Source organism: Bombus terrestris, chromosome 3 (genome assembly GCF_910591885.1).
Source record: "Bombus terrestris chromosome 3, iyBomTerr1.2, whole genome shotgun sequence".
Lineage (NCBI taxonomy): Eukaryota > Metazoa > Arthropoda > Insecta > Hymenoptera > Apidae > Bombus > Bombus terrestris.
In genome coordinates, this window is record NC_063271.1 from 11,287,716 (window position 1) to 11,302,679 (window position 14,964).

General features: G+C 34.2%; 1 protein-coding gene across 1 annotated transcript in view; it reads left to right on the forward strand.

Annotated features, from left to right (window-relative positions):
- The first annotated feature begins 6,527 nt into the window (after positions 1 to 6,527).
- The window catches only part of LOC100649131 (ras-related protein Rab-37), a 172,705-nt gene continuing 164,268 nt past the window's right edge, over positions 6,528 to 14,964 (forward strand). Inside the window, exon 1 of the mRNA XM_003394526.4 lies at positions 6,528 to 6,626. The gene's annotated coding sequence lies outside the window, so the exon portion shown is untranslated. The remainder of the gene's footprint in view (positions 6,627 to 14,964) is intronic.

The window sequence follows — 14,964 nt, forward strand, 5'->3', positions numbered from 1 at the left end:
CTCGATTTTCCTCGTATTACGTGCTGTATGTATACGTACGTGGAAGCGATACAATGGCACACGAAAATATTTGAGCATTTGTTATAGGACAATTTTATGTATAATAACATCATGCGTGTTATATAAAGTAATTAGAAATTTCGTTAGTATTGTAATGTAACACGAGTGTTACGACTGGATTGTTACGCTGGAGTGTTACAAATTGCACATTTTTGTGCAATCAATATCTTTGAAAATATAATTAAAAAAGTAGAATCTCGGTAGGTAATTGTTTTAACTACCAAGTATTATGAAGAACGCTATACTTTGGATGTTTTACGTATTCTTTCACATGTACAATTTTGCACTTTTAAATTTTCTATAAATGCAGGAAGATCTGTGGTTTAATCAAGGTTGCGTTAGTCAGATTTAAAACCAATCTGAAGTTCCAAGATATTTATAACAAATATTTAGTAAAGGGTTAATAACGTAAATAGCTGTTGAAGATGGCCTCATCGAATGTTAAGGTTTACTAATTGACTGGTTGAATACTTTTGTGAGCTCTGCAAAGCGTATATAAATACCTGCACTGAATATCATGTAGCTCATATAAGTACATATTTTCAGATTATTTTCTAATTTGATCAGATCATGATAGTCAGATCTCATTACAGTACCAATGAGATTTCAAATTATTTCGTAAAACACACATAATATATTCGTAAAAAGTTTGTATAAGAATTTTTCGCAGTATCTATGCTCTAAAATAGTCTAAAACAGAACTTCACATCTCACAGTGTATTCAAGTTTCACCTTTTCATATTAAATCATTTCATGCCAATCATCGTCAAATAGCAGGCCGCATCATCCCTTAAAAAATCTTCTGAAGTATAAATCTTCCAATACTTTGAAACAATTCAACGCAACGCGTCTCAACCATTCAACATCAAAGGAGGCTTAAAATTTCGTATGAAGAATCAACAACTCGTGCGAATGAAAAGGGTGTAAAGGAGATAAAAAGGTTGTGCGAGGGTAATATAAGCGCCGGTGCCAAACGACTCGCAACAGTCGATAAACAGGAGAGCTCGGACCACTGTTGAAGAGTGTCGGACCACCCTCCTGGCTAGCATGAAAGCTCCGTAAAGCCCAATGACATAAAACGTAACAGGACTGACGGGCCAAGCCGCCTTTGGGGTTGGATCACGAGGAATTCACGGTGAAACAGACCGCGTTATTAACCAACCACGGCGAGGCTAACTCCCGGTTACGTTATTCGACGATCGATGCCTTCGCACTATAGTGATTAGTGACCCAAAACTGACTCATTTTGAGTTCAGAAACTATGTAATTGGTATTCTGGGCAGGTAGCTATACCTATTTAATGGTAAATTGTTGATTTCGAATTTTTGCTAGCGAATATGAATCAGAAAAGACTATTATTACTTTCTGGTACTATATATTTATTTATTTATTACCAGTGTCACTGTTTTAGATTAATTATTAATAGAAGGATTATTCGGAAGACTTGCGCAATTTTTGTATAGATGCTTGTTTGGAAATAGTATCTTGTAATTGTTGCAGATTGTATCTGTTTTAAAAAAAACTGCACAGAATTTTAATTGAAAATCAGTTATCACCTGGTTAATTTAATTATCGATTTCGATGAATATTTATATAAACAACTGTTGATTAAAATATTAAATTTCATTAGTGAGTACATTGTCATCTGCTACTTTTCCATGAATAATTCTTCAGTTTCTCAGTCGATTTACAAACCTATCGATTCCGGGCGAGGAAGGATTTTCGATCACAGGAAAGTAAAACGAATCTCGAGCCTCCCCTCAAACATTCTCAACAAAGAACTTACATCAACTTACTTCAACTTACATCACGCTAAAATAAATCACATCAATGATTCTAATATTTTCTGCTGTATTTCACATGGAATTTACATTCCTTTCTATTAAATCACTTCTAATTTTTCGGACATTTAAATCATTAACTGCCTCAACTCTCCAAATAGTTTTATTTCGTTTTCACGGCAATATTACTCCATGAAGCTATTCCATTCGGATATTTACGTGGCAGTTCGTTTTGGATGGCCGGGTGTCGGGGAAGAAAAGCCACGTCGCGCGAGAACAAAGTGGCTTCGTTAGATGCAAATCACTTTTGGAGCCGTTCCAAGTAACGAACGAGGGAGAAAAAGAGACAGAGACAGAGGAGCAACCGGGATAAAAGGCGGTATTTCCGCTCGACAAATTCGTGTGGCGACTCGCGGAGCAGAATCGTAGGATGCCGCGGACGCCTTCGATCCATGAGATCCGAAACGCTGGATCCCCGGCGTCCATTTGGAAATTGATTTCGAGGCTGTCAGCCGGCCTGGAATCCCATCGTTTCGTCGTCGACGGAATTCGACCGCTCTGGGATGCTTGAATTCGAACTCTGTCGAGTATGATACGCGAAGCTTGCCGAGCTAATCGTTCAACGTTGTATTTAACGTGATTATTTGAGAAATGGGTTAGGATTTTATGGAAATATTTAATCTTTTGAATGGTACGAAAGTACATTTAGATCATATCTTACTGTTTGTTGGTTACAATCTTTTTTCCAATTGTATCTCCGTTGATATACGTGTTAGTTTCATTATTAATTCGAAATTAATGCTACAGATATCGATCGATAGACTGCAGAAGCTTATGTATTTCTGGAGAATTTCAATGTACAGAGATCTATAGAATACACGCGATGTGCAAGAATATGTAAAATACCCAAAGTAGAGAGTTTATTGTAATATCCAGTAGGTGAAACAAATTTTGATTTACCTTCCATTTCTCTAGTAATATTCATAAAGATATAAAATTACAACAGTTTGCGATCTGTTAATGACAATATCCAAAAGTTGTCTGAGACAGCGAAATTCTAAATTGATCTCTTTCCAAATTTTTGGACTACATAAAATTTAAAATACCCAGCGATCTCAAACTTTCGCTGGTCGTGTATCCTTTTAATTTTGCATTGAAACAATGCTCTTCTTTTATAGATGCTTTTGTACTTTATGACATTACTTAGACAGTTGCATTCTAAAGACCATCACAATTACGAATATGCAAACAAATTCGTACAAACTTGAGAAGAAAATTACTGCTTGAACGTGCAGGTTAATTCGGAAACACTGGAATTTGTGCAAGAATGAGGAAAATGATGGATATCGGCATATTCTATAATAAAAGTTGAAAGAAATGGGGTACGATTCCTAGGTTCGTAAATGTTTTATCAACAAGTTACATATAACAAAAATATATACATAATACATAAATGAAGTTATTAGATAACATTATCTTATCTATAGAACAGTCGTACATGTCTAATAGAGATAATATACGACGATTTCTACAATGAGATTTTAAAATCAACAAACCTACCAAATAATAACACATTTTTAATATCTTCCTGTTTTATAATTACTGAAAATATTTTAACAAAATTATTTCTCGATTCTTTTATTCAGATATAGACACAACTGCATAGAGTTATCATTTTCGGTGTAATTGTAACTTATATTCTATAGATATATAAGTCGAGAGTTTTACAATTTAATTATCATTAGAATATCAATGAATTATAAATTTCAAATACTTCAAACTATTTCCGTACACTTTTCGCTTCTCCTTGTTGAAAACGGTATATGATCTAGAAAAATGGTGGAATGGCGTAGATGTTTCTACGAAAGAGTGGTTCTCGAGCAACCATGTGAATATTGAAAGACCCAAGAAGGTTGTAGCGGACTGCGGAGGCGGATCATGGAAAAAAGACGCGAGGAACAGAGAAGAGGTAACCAAGAGTCGCGACAGTGTCGTAGCATGTGGTGAAAGACTCGATAGAAATCAGCTACGATCAAATATGGAATACTATTTAAATTGTATCAGCCTCTTTTTTTATTACCTCAACAGTTATTTGCGAATTTCAATATTGAAGTCAATCGATCTTCTGTGAAGTCTGAACTATCTTTCGAAATATACTTCGACAGTTCTATCTGAATTAGTATCTAAGAATTTCTAATCTCTTTAAACTGTGATGAATTAATTAATTCTTGCCATTCATACAAAATATAATGTAAACGCCATATATTGGAATAAAGAAAAACCTCAAACACTGTGAATATTTATGTATTTATGGCAAATATAAATGTGAAAAAATATTTAAAATAAAGTACTATAGTTTAAAATAAAGTACTCATGTTACAATCTTTAGAAGGTGAAACAAATTTCTATTTATATTCCATTTCCTTAATCCTGTCCATAAAACTATAAATCCTCATAAATCGGTAATCTAATCATCATAATCTACCACAATAATCATCGTAATTTAAGCACTGTGATCGTAACAACCATCGTAATTCATCTAAATCCATAGGCTAATCATCACGCATCTCAAAAATCTATATTTCATTCGTTAGTCAAAATCCCATAAACAATTATTCGTATTTCTGTTCAAAATTACAAAACCATTCAAGAGAGCTCGACAACAAGCTGATAAAGTGCGAATCGAGCACGGAAAGGCCACCGGAAGTGTTACGCCACTGGCAGAAGAGCGGCCGGCTTCAAGGAGACTCATTAAAACCGTGCACCACCGGCAGATTTTTCCTCGAGAAAATGAGAGACAGAAAAAGAGGAAGGGAGCAAGAGAAAACAGGCAAGGTGAAGGGTGCAGTCGGTGGACCACGAAAGATCGCCGGCAAAGGAGCCAACCCGGAACGAAAAGAGAAACCTCGATGAAACAAAGAGAGAAAGATAGAAGTTGTCGCGAATAAACCGGCTTCGGTAATCCTAGATTAAGATCAGTGACGTTCGCGACACTTTCCATCGACTTAACCACACTTCGACTAGTTTTCTCGACTGGTTGACGATGGTTCACGATTCTTTGGGATCGATGTGCTTCGCGAGCGATAGTCCGGCTTCGATTATGATGAGCGTAGCTGCTCGTTAGCAGCTCGTTAGCTTCGCTTCCCACCGGAAAATCCTTAATTACTGCGATCGAAAGCGACTAGCGCTGATTCTTCTCATCTTTGGATACCGCGACCCCGTTTTAATGGCAAGATTCCGGTTTGAAGTGCCTCTTTGGGAACAATTGGTAGTATATTAAGGGAATGTATGTTCTGAAGATATCTAATTGTAAGAATTAGTTGAGATTGACGTGTCAAATTGACATGTGATGTATGCAAATGTTGCTTTTTACGCGATGTATAATGAAGAGTTTTGGGATAACAGAAATGACTATTTTTTATTTTATTTTAATAGGTACTTATTAATTGACGTATTGTTTATTCGAAAGCTATGAATTTTTAGCCGTTGGATACAATTTTTATTCGTTTTCGATGCCTGGCGCGGAAAGTATTTATTACGTAACATTTAACTATGCAAGACTTCTGGTAGCATTAAAATTCAACGCAAGAACGTCAATAAAAATAAAAATACCTTGAAATCATACACATCATACACACAATAGAAGTATTCATATATAGCGTGCTTGAGTCTGAAGTATAAATGCGAATTAGTCGTAAACTATCTGCTATATGGAAAAAATATCCAAATAGGAACTGAATGGTTACAGCAATGAATTAGTTCTATATATGGACACGTATAGATTATATGAAAGTAAGATAAGTTTTCTCAAATCTTAATTTTCCTAATCATATACATACGCATACTTGGCAAACCTATTAAATAATTCATTCGCGCATTCCAAAACATTCATAATAATAAATAAAATTAAAAATTCTAATACGAAAATCTCTTCTACCAATATAAAATGTTACATTAACCTTACAAACAAACAAATACCTTGTAATAACACACACTCGATCATAATAACAGCATTCACACAATCTTCAATTCACCAAATTTTCTGCGATACACAAAATTCTTCAAAATCACTATCCATCTTGTTATACAAATTTCACCGAACGTATCGACTAACAGTATGCATGCAATTCGTGTTCGCGATTTTGTCACGTTGAATATGATTCACGGCTATAACCTAACCTATAATTCGGAAGAGAAACGCAGGCTATTGAGCTAACGGGGGAATTTATGCGAGTTTCCCTAAGCAGAGTGCGACGAGGCCGGAGAGCAGCGGCGATCCACGACCGAAATAACCGAGATTTATTTCGCGAGGGTCCGCTAAATCCTGTTAAGCGGCGAAAGTGTAAACGCGCCTACGACTTAACAGCGTTTCGCGCGTTACCGTTCACGGTTCGCGAGACCTCGCTCGCCGCGCTGCGAGTCTCATCGATTATCGAGACTAACGAGTCCAATTAAAGTGCCCTCGTGATGCTACCAACTGATCTATTGCGTATCCTGGCTTCGTTCGTTTTATTAGAGGTGAAATAAATATGTACAAGGTGTCAGTGAACTGCTGATATTATGTAGAAGAGGATTGTTTTTCATTTTTTTTTTTTTTTTTTGATTCTGGACGAAGGTATTAAACGTGTATAAAAGTAATACTTGTTATTATTTGGATTAATCTATATTTTGTTATTTCTTCATTAGGAATAAATGCAAGGTGTCTCTGAATTGCTGGTATTATTCGAAGGAAGATTCTTTTATATTTCTTTTGATTCTTCATGAAGATTTAAGGTGTAAAGGAAGGTAATTGTTTTTATTGTTTAGGTTAAACATTTTAAAGTTGAATTTGTTGAGATTGGAAGAAAATGATCAGTTTCTTATCTATCTGCAGTAGTGTGATTATATGAATCATTTTTAGAGATGAATTTGTTAAGACTAGAACAAATAATTAGCTTTTTATTTTTCTGGAAAATGCCAATATAATATTTATATCTAAGTGTAGATATTATAGGTTAAAACCTTACATTAGTCAAGTTACTTGATATATAATTTGATTTCAAATTTTTATACATAAAAAGATAGGTTATCTGAATTGAAATTGTTTGAATATAAATAATCTGGCTTCAAGAAATAATATTAATAATATGTATATATCTAATAAAATATGGATTGCTATATATAAAGTTAGTGAACCAATTAATAGACCAATATCAGTAATCATAGGATTAGACATAACATTACTTCAGCTAACAATCATTATTTCTTTCAAATTAAGAAATAATTAAGAGACCACCAACTTTATTTGAAATGTGAAAGGATATTTCAAGTCAATATATTAGTATACGCTTTCAAATTACTTGAAGTAACTTGATTAATGAGGATAACTCTTCATTACAATTATTCATTATTTATATGTACATGTTACAATGTATGTATTTATTATTTATGAAGTATAAACTTCTGATATATATTTAAGGATATTCTAAATAGTCGAAAAATTTAATTAATATCTTGAATTAAAAGCTTCCAATTAAACTGATTTTTTCACACATGTATGATGTTTCACGCGCTAATATGGCAAGTCTATTTACCCGTGTACCTGTCGCATAGTGCAAATGCACCTTTAACCGCACGCGTTCCGCGTATGGAACTGATTTATCGATTGGTCGAAAGGCTTTGAATGCCACAGTGTTTTGCGATCGGCCCTGTAATTTCCTGCTTATTCGAACGAATAAAAGAAGACTGAATCGTAAATTCTACCGCAATTCATGAGGTTCTTTTATCACAGATGGAAAATACTACGGACGAAACATTTTATCGGTCCGTATATTGGAAGAATGGGAACTTAACGATCCCGGAAAAATAGAATTCCATTGGTGATTTCAACACAATGAATATACAAAAATACGATATGGGTAGAGCAATACAAAATATACATGAATATAGAAAATATATGAATATTCTTTCGAAATTAATTTAAAATTAAAATACAAAAAATTTTATATCAAATTTCGTATATGGAAATTTTACACAAAGGCGTTTTATAGTTTTGCCATGGAATACTTTATAATTTGTCATGGATTTAAAAAATATACAATCCTCCTTAAAATCATGTAATGTCGCAGAGAATATTATTAGAATTGTGTTATCAATTTAGCGAGTATAATCAGTTTCTGGTATTAACTCAGCGTTGATTGCTTCCAGAATGATTTCAAAGTAATAAACGCGTATCCGATATTATTTTTGGAGAATATAAGATTAGAGTGTCTACAATTTTAGAAAATAGAATTTTTGAAAATTTATAACAGGATATTGTTCTCTTATTAGGAAATCAGATTCAGAGACAATCTGAGAATATATACATGCCATACATAATACAAGAGATGCAGTTTTCTTGGACTTCTACATTTTAGATCGCAGAATTCTAGTTTTCTTAGAGAACCTGGGACAAGAAAGTTGTAGCTTTCTCAAGACGGCCTAAGACAAGAATATTCCAGTTCTTTTTAGCAATCTTGTATTAGAAAGTTTCGGCTTTCTCGGAAATATTCTGCAATTTCATATTAAACAATTCTATATTTTCGCTTTAAGCCCACGTTTTCAAAGTTTAAGCCAAATTTAAGGTATGCAAATTCAAAGTAGTTTTCAAACTGAAGTAAAAATAATCCCTTTGCTGTTAGTTTCAACTAATCTCCAAATGCAACCTATTAAAATTAAAATTACCTTCGCTCTACTCGACTATTGTTTTCTAATAGAATCAAACTTTAATTTTCACGTAAGGTTTCATTTAAATTCTCTGTTTTATTTATTTATCTTTACATCTTATTTACATATCTTTACGAAGACAAATTAAGAAATGAGACATAGATGGAAAATTATACTATCTACTAAATATTTACTCAAGTAGATACTATATTTGACTATATTATATATATTTTTGCCCGATACTATACATTTTTGCATGATTAAATTGCACGTAAGTACATAAAAATCCGTAATCTACTTGTACGTAACGTGTTTATTGTTACAAACGCTAAAAGCAGGAGAACAAAGAAACGATAACGATGTTTTCGTAGAGCGTGAAAACTGATCGAGTTGAACGCAAAAGTCGGCGAAGGGTCGTTCATTCTCCGTTGCCCACGTGCATTCCCCATATGGGATTGATTTATCGATCGGTCGGATCCCATAATTCTATGATCGAGCGCATAATTTCGCGGCACCGCGAAGAAACGATCGCAATACTATTGAGACCATCTAACGCGTTCAATGCGTATTGTATTGTCACGTGAATGAGTGGAAATAGCTGCACTTTTTGCTCTTGTTATGTAGGATCGTTTAACGATTTTAAACGATGTTATAATAGATCCGATGCGATGTTATCGGGCTTGAATGGCGGTAGAAACGTCGAGAAGTTGGTATTCTTGCGACAAATCAATGGCTTAATACAAATCAATGTATTATTGGTGAATTGTCGATCAGTAGGCATATCCACAAACGATCAATTGGTATCGTTACATTGCAAGTAACTTATATTATTTTAGATTAAGTTATATGATTTTATATAAATATTCTACTTTCTCGCAGACATCTATAAATCGAGTTTTAATTCATATGTATGTTTCAATCCTCAAAACATGACGTATAAAAGAGTTGTATAACATATTGGTGGAGAAATTATCTGTTGAAAAATTGAAGAGATTGTTCTATTTCAAAGCTTATCTTAAATATTGCATGTGTTTTGACGTTTCAAACATACATATGTATACCTTCATTTGTGAAAATCTTGAAACAAAATTATAAATATACAAACGATGTGATGACAGAACTTTCCAATCGATCCACTAATACGATCAGGAAAATACAACATATTTTGTTTAATATGAATTACAAGAACGAGAACAGTAATATTCGAAATATTTTCCACTATTTTTTATCGAATGCCTACGAGTAAAATGTAAAAGGTATGCATCGAAAAATAGCAGGAATACCGTGACATATACCTATGAAAAAAAGCAACGAACAAAGGCATGAAAAAAGGTTCTTTCACATGGCCGTGTGTCCTGTTATCGAGGATGTACCTAACCCGTACTTTTTTCGACGTCCGTTACACGTCGCAGCGATTCACGTCGGATAAGCTTCTGAATGGCGGGACGGCGAGTCGATGAATCGATTTTCACCGGAGAGGCATCGACGTGGTCACGATGTGGCATGCGATGCGGCTCAATAATTTATTATTTGAGCAGTCGCCGGAGACGATGCTCCGAAACCATCGCGACGTAGAATTATTTCGGTCGCCGCACGATACACACGTCTCATCAACTTCCAGCTTACATACTTGCGCTGTGCTCATAAATATGCTTGCGAAAGTTTCGGTCGATTTGTACTAATAACACACAGAAAGCTATAATAATAATCGAAAGCAACGTTTACTATCTTTTATCTGGAATCAACGTGTATAAGAGAAAGCATTGATTTTATGTGCAAAAGTCTACATATTTTTGAGCGACAATGTGTCAACATCCAATCGCGTTTTCGCACCTCGATTAGATCATTTAACGGCCCTTAAGATATTAAAGTTTAATACAGAAAAGAAATGTTCGGGTACTAAAGTACTGAGAATTTCATTTGCTCAGGTATTCCGTGATTATTTTGAGTCGAATGACAGAAATTAGTATTTCTTGCGGTTAAACGATATCGTGAGTTGTATGTAGTAGGTACATTAAGATTTAGAAAATATCAGGACGAAAGGATTTAATTGAATAGGAATTAATTGCTATAATATGGAAATTGAGGAAAATCATCTTTATGAAAGTTGAAGTATAATAAATATTAAAGTATAATTATCAGATAAACGAAAGACGTAATTGATGAGTCTGTCTTCTGAGAGGAAGAATTAAAATGTGAAATATTGTAAAATGTGACCCTTGAAGAATTAAAAAAACCTTGATGCTTCATCATCTGCCTCAACTTCTCAGGACACAGAATTGCGCAATATGTATCGATCATTTCCCTTAACGTAACCAATCAATCCCAGCACGGTGATTCAACATCAACAACGATTCGAACAACAAGCAAAAGAAGCAACGAAGAGATTAAAATAGCGTTCACGGATAACGCGTGTCACGAGTTATTTTTAAACGCGACAGGCGCATTCTTTTCGCGGCTGGTCTATCAATAGTCGGCCCCGGTAATATCTGCTACGAGCATAATAACGATATTTCAGGCTGCGACTTTGACTTTTAACGCCTCGTGGGACGAGCAAAACCAACGAAGCTCCTGTTGCGTCAGCTCATACGTGAAATTCTTTTCCTTGCACTGATCGGCGATAGTTTATATTTCGATATTGTAATTCGACAAACTAGAATTCAGGTTTTAACAAATAAGGTTCAAAACTTTCTCTGCCTTTATCGTAATGTTAGAAGGAATTAAGTTTAAATTAAATTAAACTCATTTGAAACGAAGTTCTGTCAATGTTAGCGTGTGCAAACGCAAGTATGAAACTTACATTGTAATTAATAGACCGTGGATTTCTGTGCAAATTCATATACGAAATAATATTAATATTAATTAGTACTAATAATAATAATTTCGAATATTCGAAATTCGAAAATTCATTCTAACGAGCACGTGTCCCGCTTTGAATATCTTACATATTCAGCATATATAACATTCTGTGGATTTTTGCATCTTTAGATTTATTACAAATACGTGAAAATCTACAGTTCAATGTCAACAATGAAATTTAAACTACACATGATACACAAAAATGGAGCGAAAGTGTAATAAAGTTAGAGAAAATTGTTGAATAAATAAATAGATTGAAATTAACTTCAGTTTAGTAACAGCCTGTATCTACGTGTATGCATAATATCTAAGAAACATACAACATCTCGTTTTAGCTTAATTTAGATTATAGTACGTTATTATAATAATTCAGTCTTATTAAACGTCAATTATTGTCATTTACCTGGGACAACATACAAATTAGCTTGAACTGTTTGAAAGTTGATCGGTCGATGGTTGAAAATCAATTTCCGCTGGCATATGTAATCGAGCGATCGAGCTCGTGTACTGGCGTGTTTATTGCTAATTAATCGAGCATGCTCGACTGGAGGAGAGCCGGTCGGATTGATGCCTACGATTAACTATTCAGAAACGATGCGCTTGCTGCGTTAAGACATCGTTTCGTCTTTGCCACCGTGGGATGTAATTGACCAACATGATGTGTACACGCTATTAATATATATTGTATCTTCCGATACATAACGTGCATCCTGATTTTAAAACGATATTTTATAGTAAAACGACAATTGCAAATATTCGTAACAAACAATTAAACGATTTAGCGGTTACATTGTACGTAACCAATTACCGCAATTTAGGATAACTATGTACATCTTATGTGAGGAAATTAGTGTTGAAATTATGGGTAATATACTGTAATCTCTATTACAATATAATTTACTATATAACATAATATGTCGGTGATTTGCTGTTATATATGTGTTACTCGATTATTAATATTATATAATTGAGAGATTATTCGTTATTATAGGATATTATTATTATTATGTACATTGGTAGAAATTGCTATCTGCGTTTAAAACTACTATACATATAGGCTGTTCGTTCCATTCATTGACCGTTTACTTTCTGAATATCCTTTGATTTTCTTAATCCTTCGTACTCGGGCCATTTTTCTATACAATCGATACAATCAAAATAAAACTTCTTGAAATCAAAGGTTTTATTTTGAAGAAAAAGATGTTATACAGCTTACAAATCTTCCTGATCGGATAGATAGGTATACTTTATAGGGATACTTTACTATATATCCTAAAGATGATATTTAAAGAAATGTTAAATAATATTCCATATAAGAGGATGTAAAGGAGCAAGTAAAATATGACAGTGCGACAAATAAACATTGTTATATGGTCATATCAATCCAAGTATGCACAGAGCTTAATATCAACAAGTGGAACAACGTCAAAGAGAATCGAATCGAAACGGGACGAGCGGCACTACTACTGTACGTGCCTTTAATTTTGGCGTATTCATTGGCAGCTATTGCATTCACGTTTCTGCGAATACCTTTTTTCCCATCTGGTTTGTTAACGTATCATGAGGCCGTGGTGAGATCGTCGTGTGAACAAGTAAAATGAAAATGTGAAATGTTAAATTGATAAAAATATATTTTTACACAGCGATATTATTTTAACAAAAACTACAGTGCGTGTTTGTGTTGGAAGAAAATGATTGCAGATTTCTTTTGGCGAATAGCAATGGAATTACGATCTAAAGTATCCTCCATCGACCAAAAAGGTTATATAAAAAAGAAAGCTTTGCCACTTTATTGTTTAAACAATTCATTGAACGTTAAGCGCCATGTCAGTCGCCGGTGACTGACGGTATACTCTTCGTTCAGGCCGCGTTAGTCACTGTTGGCATACAGTTAAAAACTTATATTTTCGTATAAATTGCACTGGGACACGAACCACAGACAATTAACCGAAGAGAAAGCATTTCTAACAGAATGCAGAGTACAGATTGCGATAAATTCATAGAAGAAATATATCCGAAGATATACACGCAACCTTGCACAGATCTCTGACCGCCAACAGATCGATGAAATCGAATATCCCGAGCTAAACAGAAAGGAAGACAAAACAGGCTTGGCGCTTGACGTGTTAGCTACGTCTATCTAACGTTGCACGAATATCAACTTATAGTACGGATGAAATCAAATCAGAATTTACGAAACTTCTAGCCAAATTCTCAATCAAATACTCAATCACACTCTTTCAAGATACATCTGTCTCTTCATGGTAATGAGAGTAATGAAATAACGTGAACTATAAATGAACTTCCATCACAAGAAAGCAATGTTCCTGGATCACCTCGATGTTGAACATTAAATTTTCAGATCTAACCTTAATAGATACTCGTTAACTCAACTATATTTAAATTTTGCTCGAAAAACAAATTTGCTACGAAAACACGCGAATGAGAATGTTCTTCGCGAGTTGTCGATCAACGATTGGAACGATCTATCGTTCCAGGTGCGCGAAGGAGTTTGTCGGGCGAAAAAGGAGGTCGCGAGAGAACAGGAAGGACGGTGAGAAGGCGAAGCGACAGGAAGAGAACCTTTCCTCCCATGATAGCCGCGAATTTGCATGTGAGCCGCCTTGGACCGACCGGTCGAGATATCGATTCGCAGGTGGCTAGCCGAGGGGATCGCTTACAATACGATTTATTACGGGGGACCACCTGCTTGCAGAAATCTCAATCGTGCCGACTCGATGCCGGCACAAACGGGAATGATGGAAACGCGGAGGAACCGCTTCCTACGGGATCTTCATTAGGGTGTCTAGATTTCTCTTTTTAAATGGTGATTGTTCGGTTCAAATTCGGACTGGTGTTGAGTTTCGTTGATTTTTTTAGATTGAAATGAAATTTGAGGGAAATTTAAGTTACAATTAGATATTAATTTGAGATCGTCTAAATTCGTCGATGGAAATATTATTATTCGTGTTATGAAATGTTTATCTTAAAGTATTTGAGTGTTTCGTTGCAATCATCAGGCTCTATATGGTCATAATTCATTCTTCGATAATTATTATATCTAAAGGAAGTAGATACTTAGCGAAAGTTGTTCGTATTATGAGATTTTTATCTTAAAATATTTGAGTGCTTTATTCCATTAATTAGGCTCTATATTGACATAATTTATTCTTCGATAATTATTAGGTATATCCGAAGGAAGTATATATTTAGTGAAAATTATTCGTATTATGAAATGTTCATCTTAAAATATTTGAATGTTCCATTCAAATTATCAGGCTCTATGTAGTGGATAATATATATCTATTATTCGATATTATATTTATATATGTATTTATTAGTTTGTACTTTTTGACCTCGCGGTCAAGAAATGGACTTGGCTTACATTCAATTACCTATAATATACATATAGATATCATACTTATGGTACCTATATAATCATATATTTGAGTTAAGTCTGAGTCACATAGACAGTTTGAAAAATTAATATCTTGATTATGAAAATAACTACCAAATTTTATAAAAAGAAATGTTTTATAAGGTTGAAACAAGAAAACATAATATATTAATTACCATTTCC